The 16226-nt window shown below is 38.6% G+C and overlaps 1 non-coding gene across 1 annotated transcript; it reads right to left on the bottom strand.

Moving 5' to 3' along the window:
- Positions 1-14318: 14318 nt before the first annotated feature.
- On the bottom strand, positions 14319-14400 carry Trnas-cga. Its single transcript has one exon. It is a non-coding gene; the product is annotated as a tRNA-Ser (tRNA).
- Between the last annotated feature and the right edge of the window lie 1826 nt (positions 14401-16226).

The raw sequence follows: 16226 nt of genomic DNA on the forward strand, positions 1-16226 counted from the left end.
ACATGTGACATAGTTTTCAAAAAGCAAAAATGATAAATCGCTGTGAACAGGATTCGAACCTGCGCGGGAATATCCCACAGCTGTGATAGCACGAGCTTAAAACAAATTCATGGAACTAGTCTTGACGTGGAAGCAATTCACTGGCTCAGAATAACATGTTTTTACATTTTGAAATGTAGGATAAGAAACCCAGTAAACATCACACTCACCAATTCACGTGCCACAATCATTAGGGAATAAAATGGATAACATTTAATCTGCCTTTCAAACTTTTATCTAGGATTTCTTTCATTCTGCTTTATACAATTGTGTACAGCGTTTTCTTCTATTTTGTACTGGCAAGCATCTTTTTTCTTATAATGTGAACCACGAGTTTGCAACAGTGGCCTTCCAAACGAGATTACACAATAAATTCATTGTTCAACAAATCTGCAATTGTGTACAGTGTTTTCTTCTATTTCGTACTGGCAAGCATCTTTTGTTCTTATTATGTGAACCATGAGTTTGCAACAGTGACCTTCCAAACGAGATGACACAATAAATTCATTGTTCAACAAATCTGCAATTGTGTACAGTGTTTTCTTCTATTTAGTACTGGCAAGCATCTTTTGTTCTTATCATGTGAACCACGAGTTTGCAACAGTGGCCTTCCAAACGAAATGACACAAGAAATTCATTATTCAATAAATCTGCAAAATGATACGCTTGGAACAGGATTCGAACCTGCGCGGGAATAACCCATTGGATTTCAAGTCCAACGCCTTTTTTTCTCTTTAATAAAATGTTTATTCATAGAAATATGTACAATAAAATGTTACAATGCATATGAAATATGATCACAGATTTACATAAAAATGGCTAAACATTATATCTAGTTATCAAAAGGGTGTTTAAATATTAAACTGCCTACATCAACCTGTAGAAATGAGACTGGGAGAACATACCGTTCAAAAAATTTATATGGTTGCTTGTCACGTTTATATTTCGCCCATAATAACTTGAAATGCCGTCGAGTATAACTTTTGAAAAGCTTTACTAAACTATTCTTGTATTTTGAAGTGTCATAATAGTTCTTCTCTTGAATACAGAGATTCTATAAATCGAAAGAAGAATATTGAAAGTTGCTTCACAGGATTTAGCTTCCTTTGAATGAAATCCAAAGAGAAGCCAACTTGCAAGTTGATTTAAAGTATATCCGGTGTTTTTAAAGACATCAGTGAACAAATCTCTGAAAATATTGATAGTATCCTTCAATTCATCACAAAAAATAAACATATGGAAAATGTCTTCAACAGCATGCTTACATACAATACATTTATTTGAATCTACTCTTTCATACCTGTATAGTTTGTCATAAGTATATATTATGTTATGACACACTTTAAAATCAAGATTAATTTGTTCTGCAGATTTATCAGTTAGAAACACCCATTTCCATGTATTTTCCCAATCCACATTGACTGCAAATTTATCCCAGTAAGCTTCAGACGTTGGCTTTCTTTTCTGAAGTAAACTATAACTAAACTTTACAGAGAAATCTTTTGACGAAAGTACCCCATCATTTGTGGCAATATATGTGTCATGATTATCCTCTTTATTAAGATCCCGAGTATTGGTGATAATACTCCTGCGCCACTCCTTAGGCAGAGCTGATATAATAACGTTGTAGGCATTTTCGATAATTGAACATTGTACATCATTCTGTTTTTCCTGAATTAATTCTACAACAGCAGAACATGGTAAAAACCCAGGGATTAATTCGTAAGAAATGTCCTTAACTTTAACTACTCCAGCTGCAATAAACGAGTGAAAGAGCAGCTTTCCCCCTTGGAAACGCACGTGCGGATTTTGAAATAATGGCTGGTTCATGATCTCCACGTGCTCACTTGGAAAATGTCTCTTGCTGCACGTGATTGCATCCCAGGCTGACAACACTTCAGCATAAAACGGGTGTATCTGGGTCAGCGATACCTGGTTGTAAACAATGCTGAAAATACTACTTTTTAGACCCATGTTTAGATACCTGGAAAAGAACAACCAACATGTATTTTTCCATAATGAGTGAAACTGTGGATTGAATAGTTTTTGGATGATTTTTGTTCTGAAGGCAAAAATTTTGAACTTGAAGCTTGGGAGTGCTAATCCACCTTGATAAAAGTGACCGATACATGTTGATTGTTTTACAAGCGGATTTTTATTATTCCAGACAAAGTTAGAAATACACATTTTAATTTCTCTGATTGCCCCCATTGGTACTGGTTGTACACATACAGTGTACCACCATTTAGATAGAATAAATGTGTTTACAACAATTGATTTACCTTGGAAGGTTAAATTTCGTTGTGACCACAATCGAAACAATGATTTCATTTTAGCAATTTTAGTTTGCCAATTACCCTTGTCACAAAGGTTTTTATCCGGGCCAAGGAAAATTCCAAGTGTTTTAACACAGTCGTTTTTTACTGCAACAGGAATGTTTAAAGAAACATGATTTAAGCGGTTTGTACCAATACGCAAAACTTCTGACTTGGAAAGATTAACTTTGGCTCCAGTAGCTGAACAAAACTCATTCACTGTATTAAAGGTATTGTAAACAGATTGGACATCAGATACTGTGACAGTAGTATCATCAGCATGTTGATATAAGAGTGATGTACAATTGTCAGATAATTTAATGCCATGAATATGCACATTATTCTTAATAAGCAAATTAAGAGGTTCACTGATGATGACATTCAGTAAACTGCTAAGTGGATCTACTTGTCGTACAAACTGACTTAAGGAGAAATATGGTGTTAGATGACCATTAACTTTGATACTACTTTTCAGGTGAGTGTATAAAATCTTTATCCATGATATAAAATTATCACCAACGTTCAATTTTTCAAGTGTTTTCAACAAAAATGAATGTGAAACTCTATCAAAAGCCTTCTCCTGGTCAATAGTGACAATATAAGCATGATCTTCATTCCCATCTGCAAAATCAATAACATCTCTCATGGAGTGAATATTATCAGATATGTCTCTCCCTGGAATACAACGTATTTATTCAGGGGAGATAATTTTAGACACAACAGTTTTTAATCTTAAGGACAATGTACGGGAGATAAGTTTTGAATCAACATTCAAAAGTGAGATAGGCCTGTAATTACGAATATCTCTTTTGCTACCTTTCTTCTTAAAGAACAAACTTATTACGCCCTTTTTCATTGTTCTGGACATGTTTCTCCTGAAATATACAATTCACAATGTTTACGAAAATAGGTTTCAACACATCCCAAAATGTAACATAAAACTCAACAGTAAGCCCATCATTACCAGGTGATTTACGGCCCTTCATTCCCTTTAAGGCTGTTGTTATTTCTTCACCAGTGATACCCACACCCAGTTTGTTTCTGTCTTCATCTGATATACAATCAGTTACTAACCCTTGAACTTCATCCTGCTTATCTGCGTCAGTTTCTACTGCTGAATATAGGTGAGAATAAAACCTGTATGCATGATCCAATATGTCCTCAGTGGACTGAACTAGCCCATTGTCTGTTTCAAGTTACTTTATACAGTTAGCTTCTTGTTTACTTTTTTCCAGGTTTAGAAAAAATGAAGTATTTTTATCTGAGTCTAGAGACCGATGAACCTTGGATCGAAGAATCGCTGCTTGGCAGTTACTATGCTCAAAACGCTCTTAATCTTTTTCAAGATCTTGAATATGGGAGATATCATGATTTGGAAATTTAGAAAGTTTTTCATATTCAATACGTAACGACTTTTGAAGTTTTAAGTATTCACTTTTTTCTCTCTTAGCTTTTTTGCATGAATAATAGATAGCACCTTTTGAATTTGTATTTTAAACAATCCCACCATACCAATGGTTTTGATAGATAGGTTTGGCACACAACATTTTCATTAATACTATTTTGAACTGCGTTTACGAATTCTGCATCTTCTAATAGTTTATTGTTAAGAATCCATAAACCTGGTCCCCTCTCAACTTTACTGAAATTGATATAAAGACAGTTGATGTTATGGTCACTAATACTTGAATATTTTATGTAGCTATTTATAACAAAAGAAATAAGTGATCTGGATATGAGAATTAAATCTATACGTGACTCCTTGATGACACCATCAACAATTTGTTGTCTTGTATATTCCCGTTTGTTGGGATTCCTGTATCTCCATATATCACACATATTTTTGTTATTCAATAACGTTTGTAAACGATTGCTACTTTTCATATTAAATGTTTTCATATTAACACCTCTGTCATAGTACACATCTAAAATTTCATTATAATCCCCTCCAGCAATTACATTATCATTGCAAAAATAATTGGTTATTTCATCAAAGAAGGCTATTCTCTGACCAGGTTGATTCGGAGCATAAACATTGATACATGTGTATTCCGTATCTTCTATTTTAAACACAACCTTCAGGATTCTACCATCAATATCTGAATAGATTTGTTTAACGTCATATGGAAATTTGGAATGAAATAAAATGGCAACCCCTTTTCTTTTTTCTGTAGTACAATTACTGTAAAATAGTTTTCCATGCCACATATGTTTATAATGTTCAATAAAGTCGTTATCCCAGAAGGTCTCTTGTAAAAAAACATATGTCACTGTGAGATTCCTGAAGAGTTGAAAAAACAGTTTCTAATTTTCCAATATTTCTGAGGCCATTAACATTCCATGATGAAAGAACATTGGGCGTTCTGCCCCAGGGACGTTTTGCACCCATTGACCCCAAGCACGGAGGTATAAGAATGACGTCACGCTAAAAATAGCTTACCAGCGTAGTACATTACAGGTTGTGTTGCAATCTGGGAAAACCCTGGCTTAAGATAGACCAACGGTTATACATTCAAACATAGCCTAATCAGTATAATTAAAACTATACAATAGTATGTATGAAATTCCTTTAAAATAGAAAGGGTGCAATGTTGTCAGTTCTTCTATGTTTACATTAGTTGCATAGGTAAAAGAAGAATTGTTTTGTTACTGTAAACACGAGGACGAACTAGGTCACATAACAGTCTTCTCCACTGAAGGCAAATAGTTGTGTAAACAAACCTACGAGGAAGGCAGTCCTCTGTATCCACGGGTTAACATAAACACACAAGCACGTTTGTTATTGAAGGTAACCTAGGCCCGTCTCTGTAGTTTTGATAGGCTATGAAGTGGATAAACATATAAGCTCTATTTACATCGTGTGGGCTTCATTTCACGTGTAACCATGCCTGCTGACGGATGGAAAGCATATTTGTCTAGTATTTATTTGAATCCCAAACACCCAGCCTCCTTTTCTGGGCCTGCTAAGTTGTATCACATTGTGAAAAAGGAGGGGAAATTTGATATTAGTTTGCATCACATAAAGAAGTGGTTGACATCCCAAGATGCCTTTTCGCTTCAGCGACCTTTAAGATACAAGTTCAAGCGGAACAGAGTGGTGGCTTCAGGCCTCAATGCTCGATGGGATATTGACTTGGCTGATGTATCTAATATAGCCTCGGACAATGACGGTGTGAAATACTTACTCATAGCTATAAATGTATTTACACGTTTTCTGTGGCTTGAGCCCCTTAAAAATAAAACACCGGATGCGGTCATTAAGGCCTTGAAGAAGATATTTTCCCGCGCTACCCTGCCACAAATTATACGATCAGACAAAGGTCGAGAATTTGAAAATAAGAAAATGAGGTCTTATTTAAGAAACAAGGGCATCACTTACTATGCCACACAGAATGAAACCAAGGCTTCTTATGCCGAGAGAGTGATACGGACCCTCAAGACCACGATGTACAGATATTTCACCTACAAACAAACGCATCATTATTTGGATATTTTACAAGACCTCGTCCGGGATTATAACCACAGACCTCACAGATCATTGAATGAAAGATCACCCTCAAATATTAATCAAACGAATGAAGCTCTGGTATGGAAAGAACAATACATTGACACTTTGACGAGACCAGTCAAATCGAAAGCTGAAATCAAAAAGAAGTCCATGAAGAAACCCTTTAAATTTAAAGTGGGCGATCAAGTGAGACTCTCTCATTTGAGACATACATTTCAAAGAGACTATCAAGAAAAATGGACTGAGGAAATCTTTATTATCAGAAGAAGGTTCTATCGTGATGGTATGCCTATCTATCTGTTGAAAGATATGGCTGATAATCCGGTTCAAGGCAGTTTCTATGCAAATGAACTACAGAGAGTAGACAAGCCCGCAGACACAGTGTGGAGAGTGGAGAAAGTTTTGAAGAAAAGGAAGCGAGCTGGCGTAAAAGAGGTGTTTGTGAAATGGATGGGTTATCCCAAAAAGTTTAACAGTTGGATCCCAGAAACTGATCTTCAGAGTATATAAGGGTCTTCCTCTTATTCCAGTGTCAGTTGCATTTCTATCGTCATGGAGTCCACATCGTGTCCTGATTGTGGGAGACAGTTCTCTAGAAATGATAATATGCATAGACATAGGAGACAGATGCATGCATATCCTCCTCCTCCTCCGGGAACCTCACCTCCTCCTCCTCCTCCTCCTCCTCCTCCCACGTCTCCCCCTCCTCCACCTCCTCCAGCACTAAAAGAACAGTTCTACTTTACCATTCCATCCAATACTGTGGTGGTGGGTCCAAGTGGAAGTGGCAAGACTATGTTTGTGTACAACATTTTACTACAGAATCGCATCCAACCTGTACCCAATAACATTATCTGGTGTTATATGGAGTGGCAGCCTCTGTATCAGATAATCAGTGAACAGTTACCCTATGTGACGTTTGTGAAGGGGATTCCTTACAACCTGCACGAGGATAACTATCTGGATGCACGGAATAACAACATGATTGTACTGGATGACCTCATGTCAGAGGCTAAAGATGATAAACGCATCTCCCAACTGTTCACCCGAACCTCTCACCATAAGAATGTCATTATTTTCTTACTGTTACAAAATCTGTTTCCCAGAGGTAAGGAGTCACGTGACATTGCTTTGAATTCTCATTACGTGACACTGTTAAATTCCCCTGTGGACAGACATCAAGTCAACTTGTTTGCCAGGCGCATCTATCCAAACAGTGCTGTTCAGTTTATGTCTGTGTATAAAGAAGCTGTTGAAAAACCCTATGGCAATCTGACAATCGACTTGCGTCCTACTACCTTGGAATCAGGAAGACTACAACCTAATGTACTTGAAACAGTCATCACCCCACGGCCAATAAAAGAGGAGCAGGCTGTCAATCAGTATCATTTGATGCCAGACACCAGAAGAAATCACATCTCAGAAGTAGCCGCTCCAGTGGACAGTGAATCAGAGGACGACACTAGTGATACAACTATGCCTTCCTGTGACGAGTGTGGTATTGTGTTTGAAAATAATCATGACCTTCAGCGTCATGTCAGATCATGGTGCCCTGAGAATGGAGGGGGACCCCTAAGGAAACGAGTTAAAATGGAGACAGCTGATGAAAGCGATGTTCTACAGCCTACAATGACCTCTAAATTCAGTGATGCTGATAAAGAGTGGGAGGTGAAAGGCTTAGAATACATGTGGAAACACACTCTAAAGCACTGTCAAGATGATGTCTTTAAGAAGAAAGAGGAGTATGAAGATCAGGGGAAAAGTGAGAGATGGATTGAAAACAAGCTCAAGAAATGCTGGGAAGCTACCTTTCTAGATCGAATGTCAACAGCTATCCGATATGTGAGTTACTTTGGATATGGACCCCTCTTCAAGCCTATCCTGGAGAAAGTGAGAGCTATGGATCCCGATATTGATTCCAAAGGATTGTCTGCTAAAATCAACAAGTGGATGAAACCTGTTGTCAAAGACATTCTGTCTCATGTAGATCTTTCTGAGGCTGAAGATCTAGAGCGTGAACAGTCAGATGTTGATGATGATGATGACACAGACACTGAATAATCACTCCATGTACATTTTTACTGTTATTGTCTTAATGTTTGATTTTTGTGTTTTAATGAAATAAACCGTGTGTTAACAGTTTTACATTTCTGTCTGTTTTTCATTGGTAATTACATCAATCCTTGTGGTGAAACTGATACAGAATAGCTGTAGGATTATCATTGCAGTAAGAAATTCCCTCAGCAAGTGTTCAACAACAACAAAAATAACAGAGCATCGACGTTTAATGTGTGTATTTATTCACATATAAGTCATTCAAAGGTGATACAACTGTACAACAAGCAACATAATGTTTTAATCACATAAAGTCCATAGACCCTCAGTACAGTAAACGTTACCTTCCCCAGTTGCAATAAAACTATGTACTGTGTCAACATTGCTGTGAATGCTGTTACTGGGGGAAATGGTTCAGGTATTTACACTCGGTATTTACAACTGTGAGGTGACTGAATAATACTTCATAACAAATACATATGAAAGTTTAATTACATATGACATGCATACAGATGTAGATAAAATATAGGAAACATTTTACCAGGGATCGTTATATACAAACATACAATACAAGAACACTGAAGGCATGAAATGGTTCTTATGTAGTTAAAACACTTTACACATTGGTAGAAGGAATTTTATAGTGTCCATGAGCTAACGTATGAATCTTATCTTTCAAAACAAATCTTTTATCATCATAGGGGCTTAAACTGATTTTGTTTATACTGACAGTGTGGAGTTGATGGTTTTGACTCTGAATTTGATTCATGTTGTGTCTAAATTGTTTTTGATCAAACAAACAGTCTTTGTACAGGCTGTGCCTTAATTGTTTCTTGATCACTGTTCACAAAACAATTAAGGCACAGCCTGTACAAAGACTGTTTGTTTGATCAAAAACAATTTAGACACAACATGAATCAAATTCAGAGTCAAAACCATCAACTCCACACTGTCAGTATAAACAAAATCAGTTTAAGCCCCTATGATGATAAAAGATTTGTTTTGAAAGATAAGATTCATACGTTAGCTCATGGACACTATAAAATTCCTTCTACCAATGTGTAAAGTGTTTTAACTACATAAGAACCATTTCATGCCTTCAGTGTTCTTGTATTGTATGTTTGTATATAACGATCCCTGGTAAAATGTTTCCTATATTTTATCTACATCTGTATGCATGTCATATGTAATTAAACTTTCATATGTATTTGTTATGAAGTATTATTCAGTCACCTCACAGTTGTAAATACCGAGTGTAAATACCTGAACCATTTCCCCCAGTAACAGCATTCACAGCAATGTTGACACAGTACATAGTTTTATTGCAACTGGGGAAGGTAACGTTTACTGTACTGAGGGTCTATGGACTTTATGTGATTAAAACATTATGTTGCTTGTTGTACAGTTGTATCACCTTTGAATGACTTATATGTGAATAAATACACACATTAAACGTCGATGCTCTGTTATTTTTGTTGTTGTTGAACACTTGCTGAGGGAATTTCTTACTGCAATGATAATCCTACAGCTATTCTGTATCAGTTTCACCACAAGGATTGATGTAATTACCAATGAAAAACAGACAGAAATGTAAAACTGTTAACACACGGTTTATTTCATTAAAACACAAAAATCAAACATTAAGACAATAACAGTAAAAATGTACATGGAGTGATTATTCAGTGTCTGTGTCATCATCATCATCAACATCTGACTGTTCACGCTCTAGATCTTCAGCCTCAGAAAGATCTACATGAGACAGAATGTCTTTGACAACAGGTTTCATCCACTTGTTGATTTTAGCAGACAATCCTTTGGAATCAATATCGGGATCCATAGCTCTCACTTTCTCCAGGATAGGCTTGAAGAGGGGTCCATATCCAAAGTAACTCACATATCGGATAGCTGTTGACATTCGATCTAGAAAGGTAGCTTCCCAGCATTTCTTGAGCTTGTTTTCAATCCATCTCTCACTTTTCCCCTGATCTTCATACTCCTCTTTCTTCTTAAAGACATCATCTTGACAGTGCTTTAGAGTGTGTTTCCACATGTATTCTAAGCCTTTCACCTCCCACTCTTTATCAGCATCACTGAATTTAGAGGTCATTGTAGGCTGTAGAACATCGCTTTCATCAGCTGTCTCCATTTTAACTCGTTTCCTTAGGGGTCCCCCTCCATTCTCAGGGCACCATGATCTGACATGACGCTGAAGGTCATGATTATTTTCAAACACAATACCACACTCGTCACAGGAAGGCATAGTTGTATCACTAGTGTCGTCCTCTGATTCACTGTCCACTGGAGCGGCTACTTCTGAGATGTGATTTCTTCTGGTGTCTGGCATCAAATGATACTGATTGACAGCCTGCTCCTCTTTTATTGGCCGTGGGGTGATGACTGTTTCAAGTACATTAGGTTGTAGTCTTCCTGATTCCAAGGTAGTAGGACGCAAGTCGATTGTCAGATTGCCATAGGGTTTTTCAACAGCTTCTTTATACACAGACATAAACTGAACAGCACTGTTTGGATAGATGCGCCTGGCAAACAAGTTGACTTGATGTCTGTCCACAGGGGAATTTAACAGTGTCACGTAATGAGAATTCAAAGCAATGTCACGTGACTCCTTACCTCTGGGAAACAGATTTTGTAACAGTAAGAAAATAATGACATTCTTATGGTGAGAGGTTCGGGTGAACAGTTGGGAGATGCGTTTATCATCTTTAGCCTCTGACATGAGGTCATCCAGTACAATCATGTTGTTATTCCGTGCATCCAGATAGTTATCCTCGTGCAGGTTGTAAGGAATCCCCTTCACAAACGTCACATAGGGTAACTGTTCACTGATTATCTGATACAGAGGCTGCCACTCCATATAACACCAGATAATGTTATTGGGTACAGGTTGGATGCGATTCTGTAGTAAAATGTTGTACACAAACATAGTCTTGCCACTTCCACTTGGACCCACCACCACAGTATTGGATGGAATGGTAAAGTAGAACTGTTCTTTTAGTGCTGGAGGAGGTGGAGGAGGGGGAGACGTGGGAGGAGGAGGAGGAGGAGGAGGAGGAGGTGAGGTTCCCGGAGGAGGAGGAGGATATGCATGCATCTGTCTCCTATGTCTATGCATATTATCATTTCTAGAGAACTGTCTCCCACAATCAGGACACGATGTGGACTCCATGACGATAGAAATGCAACTGACACTGGAATAAGAGGAAGACCCTTATATACTCTGAAGATCAGTTTCTGGGATCCAACTGTTAAACTTTTTGGGATAACCCATCCATTTCACAAACACCTCTTTTACGCCAGCTCGCTTCCTTTTCTTCAAAACTTTCTCCACTCTCCACACTGTGTCTGCGGGCTTGTCTACTCTCTGTAGTTCATTTGCATAGAAACTGCCTTGAACCGGATCATCAGCCATATCTTTCAACAGATAGATAGGCATACCATCACGATAGAACCTTCTTCTGATAATAAAGATTTCCTCAGTCCATTTTTCTTGATAGTCTCTTTGAAATGTATGTCTCAAATGAGAGAGTCTCACTTGATCGCCCACTTTAAATTTAAAGGGTTTCTTCATGGACTTCTTTTTGATTTCAGCTTTCGATTTGACTGGTCTCGTCAAAGTGTCAATGTATTGTTCTTTCCATACCAGAGCTTCATTCGTTTGATTAATATTTGAGGGTGATCTTTCATTCAATGATCTGTGAGGTCTGTGTTTATAATTCCGGACGAGGTCTTGTAAAATATCCAAATAATGATGCGTTTGTTTGTAGGTGAAATATCTGTACATCGTGGTCTTGAGGGTCCGTATCACTCTCTCGGCATAAGAAGCCTTGGTTTCATTCTGTGTGGCATAGTAAGTGATGCCCTTGTTTCTTAAATAAGACCTCATTTTCTTATTTTCAAATTCTCGACCTTTGTCTGATCGTATAATTTGTGGCAGGGTAGCGCGGGAAAATATCTTCTTCAAGGCCTTAATGACCGCATCCGGTGTTTTATTTTTAAGGGGCTCAAGCCACAGAAAACGTGTAAATACATTTATAGCTATGAGTAAGTATTTCACACCGTCATTGTCCGAGGCTATATTAGATACATCAGCCAAGTCAATATCCCATCGAGCATTGAGGCCTGAAGCCACCACTCTGTTCCGCTTGAACTTGTATCTTAAAGGTCGCTGAAGCGAAAAGGCATCTTGGGATGTCAACCACTTCTTTATGTGATGCAAACTAATATCAAATTTCCCCTCCTTTTTCACAATGTGATACAACTTAGCAGGCCCAGAAAAGGAGGCTGGGTGTTTGGGATTCAAATAAATACTAGACAAATATGCTTTCCATCCGTCAGCAGGCATGGTTACACGTGAAATGAAGCCCACACGATGTAAATAGAGCTTATATGTTTATCCACTTCATAGCCTATCAAAACTACAGAGACGGGCCTAGGTTACCTTCAATAACAAACGTGCTTGTGTGTTTATGTTAACCCGTGGATACAGAGGACTGCCTTCCTCGTAGGTTTGTTTACACAACTATTTGCCTTCAGTGGAGAAGACTGTTATGTGACCTAGTTCGTCCTCGTGTTTACAGTAACAAAACAATTCTTCTTTTACCTATGCAACTAATGTAAACATAGAAGAACTGACAACATTGCACCCTTTCTATTTTGAAGGAATTTCATACATACTATTGTATAGTTTTAATTATACTGATTAGGCTATGTTTGAATGTATAACCGTTGGTCTATCTTAAGCCAGGGTTTTCCCAGATTGCAACACAACCTGTAATGTACTACGCTGGTAAGCTATTTTTAGCGTGACGTCATTCTTATACCTCCGTGCTTGGGGTCAATGGGTGCAAAACGTCCCTGGGGCAGAACGCCCAATGTTCTTTCATCAATTCCATGATGAAATAATCATGACAAAGAGTCCTGTTGTAAGTAGAGATGGGTATTTCATGTTAGTTGTCTGAATCAGTTCCAGGGCGTCCTTTTCTTCTATTTTTTATTTGAATTTGTCTCAGAGTTCTTGTTTTCCTTTTACCAGTAACTGTTTGGTAGGCATCACTTGTGGATACCGGTTGACTCGTTTCAGGAGTTGCCACGTCCGACATTTGAGGTTTGTCAGTGTTTGGATCATCGGTCTCCTGCATTTTAGCCACATCATCATTATCTCTGTTCATCACATTCAAAACTGTGATGTGATTGCCGAACCTAGCAGGTTTGGGAACAGGTTCATGGCTGTCAGTGTCTGTGTTATCATCACTCAACTCTGTATCATCCAGAGCAAGATCTGAGGGCTCAATGAAGCAGTCACAGCTGTCAGAATGGAGGCCACATATCGTGCATCTCTTAGATGTATCACTAAGTGAGGCGTGATCTTCATGGGTGTTGTGAATGTCTGAGGTGTACATTCTTTGGCTATGTGCCCAAGTGTTTTACAATTATAACACCTTACCTCAGGACAGTTCCTCATGACATGGTCAGGAGAGTCACAATTGTAGCACACCCTGATCTGATTACTGTGCAGAACTCGGAAGTATTTGGGGCCGTGCACTGTGTCGAAACTCATCGAGTATTGAAGTGATTTAACCTCTGGGGGAAATCTTACTTTCACATATCTCGTTCCATCGACAATATCAGTGCCCTTGTATTTTCGCCTTCTAATTGGTGATAGAAGTTCTATATTTCCGTTAACAAGCTTGCCTCTTATATCTGAATCCTTGATGTAAACAGGTAGGTGCATGAAAGAAACCATTACTGTGGGGTTGTAAAGGAAGCTACATTGATAAATGTCCCCATCAATTTCTAGTCCTTCATCTACTAGTAGCTTTGCATCGACAACGTCTTTCAGAGATAATTCAAAACAATCCCCACGTCTCGACACAACTCCGGTCACATGTCCCACCATCTCCAGCGCTCCTCTGATAACGGCCTCCGCACGAATCTTAGATGTATCTCCCACATCAACAATAATTGTTGTATCCTTCGAGAACACATCTTCAACATCAGTTTCTGTTCCAACATCAACACTTCAATTTTTTCTCGGGACTTCAGCCGCCATTTTAACACGTGCAGTGCAAACAATGCACACACAAAGTCTCAAACAACCTCAAAATCCGAGATAATGAATGTCCAATAAGGTATGATCTGTCCAGAACAAATGTAGAACACGGGTACAAAATATATCGGTATGGATATCATACTCTGTACATGTAAATTTACCATCAGTCACGAGAGGCGAGGTAAACACGTCCACCCTCTTTCAAACCAAGGGAGGCAACCAAGTCCAACGCCTTAACCACTCGGCCATCACAGCTCTGCCATGGAGCGTCAATAGCAAAGGAGCTATCCCGTAGAACATGTGATATAATTTTCAAAAACCAAAAATGATAAATCGCTGTGAACAGGATTCGAACCTGCGCGGGAATATCCCATTGGATTTCGAGTCCAACGCCTTAACCACTCGGCCATCACAGCTCTGTCATGGAGCGTCAATAGCAAAGGAGCTATCCCGTAGAACATGTGATATAGTTTTCAAAAAGCAAAAATGATAAACCGCTGTGAACAGGATTCGAACCTGCGCGGGAATATCCCATTGGATTTCGAGTCCAACGCCTCAACGAATCGGCGATCATAGCAGTGATAGCAATTAAAACAAATTCATGGATTTTTTTGACGTGGAAGCAATGCACGGGCTCAGAATAACATGTTTTTACTCTTTGAAATGTGGGATAAGAAACCAAGTAAACATCACACTCACCAATTCACGTTGCCTATGCATTCAGGAATGAAAGGATAAGATTGAATCTGCCTTAAAAACCTTTATCTAGGATTTCTTTCATTCTGCTTAATACAATTGTGTGCAGTGTTTTCTTCTATTTTGTACTGTACGCATCTTTTTTCTTATTATGTTTAATGAATAACCCATTGGATTTCAAGTCCAACGCCTTAACCACTCGGCCATCACAACTTTGCCATGGAGCGTCAATAGGAAATGAGTTATCCCGTAGCACGTTATTTACCTTTATTTTGTACTGTACGCATCTTTTTTCTTTTCATATAACCCACAAGTATGCATCAGTGACCTTCTAAACGAGGTGACACAAGAAATTCATTATTCAACACATCTGCAATTGTGAACAGTGTTTTCTTCTATTTTGTACAGTACGCATCTTTTTTTTATTATATGAACCACAAGTATGCATCAGTGACCTTCCAAACGAAATGCCACAAGAAATTCATTATTCAACAAATCTGCAATTGTGTACTGTGTTTTCTTCTATTTTGTACTGGTTCGCATTTTTTTTTACTTATTATGTGAATCACGAGTTTTCATCAGTGACCTTTTTTTCTCTTTAATATAATGTTTATTCATGATAGAATAGGTTGGTTGGTTTGATGTTTAACACCGCACCCGGCAATATCCCAGCTATATGACGGCGGTCTGTAAATAATCGAGTCTGGACCAGACAATCCAGTGATTAATATCATGAGCATCGATCCACGCAATTGGGATCGATGACATGCATCAACCAAGTCAGCGAGCCTGACCACCCGATCCCGTTAGTCGCCTTTTTCGACAAGCATAGTCACCTGTTACGACAAGCATGGGTTGCTGAAGACCTATTCTACCCCGGAATCTTCACGGCTATCCTTTGAATGAAATCCAAAGAAAATAATCGAGTCTGGACCAGACAATCCAATGATTGACATCATAAGCATCGATCCACGCAATTAAGATCGATGACGTGCATCAACCAAGTCAGCGAGCCTGACCACCCGATCCCATTAGTCGCCTCTACGACAAGCATTGTCGCCTTTTACGGCAAGCATGGGTTGCTGAAGACCTGTTCTACCCCGGACCTACACGGATCCCATCACACCATGAACACCCACATAGTCACTAATGTCACTATGATCAACTTGCTGTACAATATCAAACAGTGTACCTGTGACATCTACGACATCAACACTACGAGGAACACTACAAGATGTTTTTTGACATCATATCTGCACTTGACAACATGTAAACTCAGGTCAGCTGTTTCTAGTAATATGCCATTGGCAAGACTGTGTGTTTGTTTGTCCAAGTCTCACACAAAATTTCTTACACGTGAATCTTCAGTGATTTTCTCATTTTGCTCCACGTGGATCGCCACAGTCATAAATCCTCCTTCCTCTTCTTTGTCATCTTCAGGCGAAATGTCAGGGAGGCATTGGCCACTTGGCTAGAGGTGAGTCGGTCTGTGTCCATGGTCCCCATGCCAACACCATTTTTCTCATCCTCATCCTCATCAATTCAT

This window comes from Haliotis rufescens, unplaced genomic scaffold, assembly GCF_023055435.1.
Source record: "Haliotis rufescens isolate VD_foot unplaced genomic scaffold, xgHalRufe1.0.p SCAF_20, whole genome shotgun sequence".
In the NCBI taxonomy this organism is placed as follows: domain Eukaryota; kingdom Metazoa; phylum Mollusca; class Gastropoda; order Lepetellida; family Haliotidae; genus Haliotis; species Haliotis rufescens.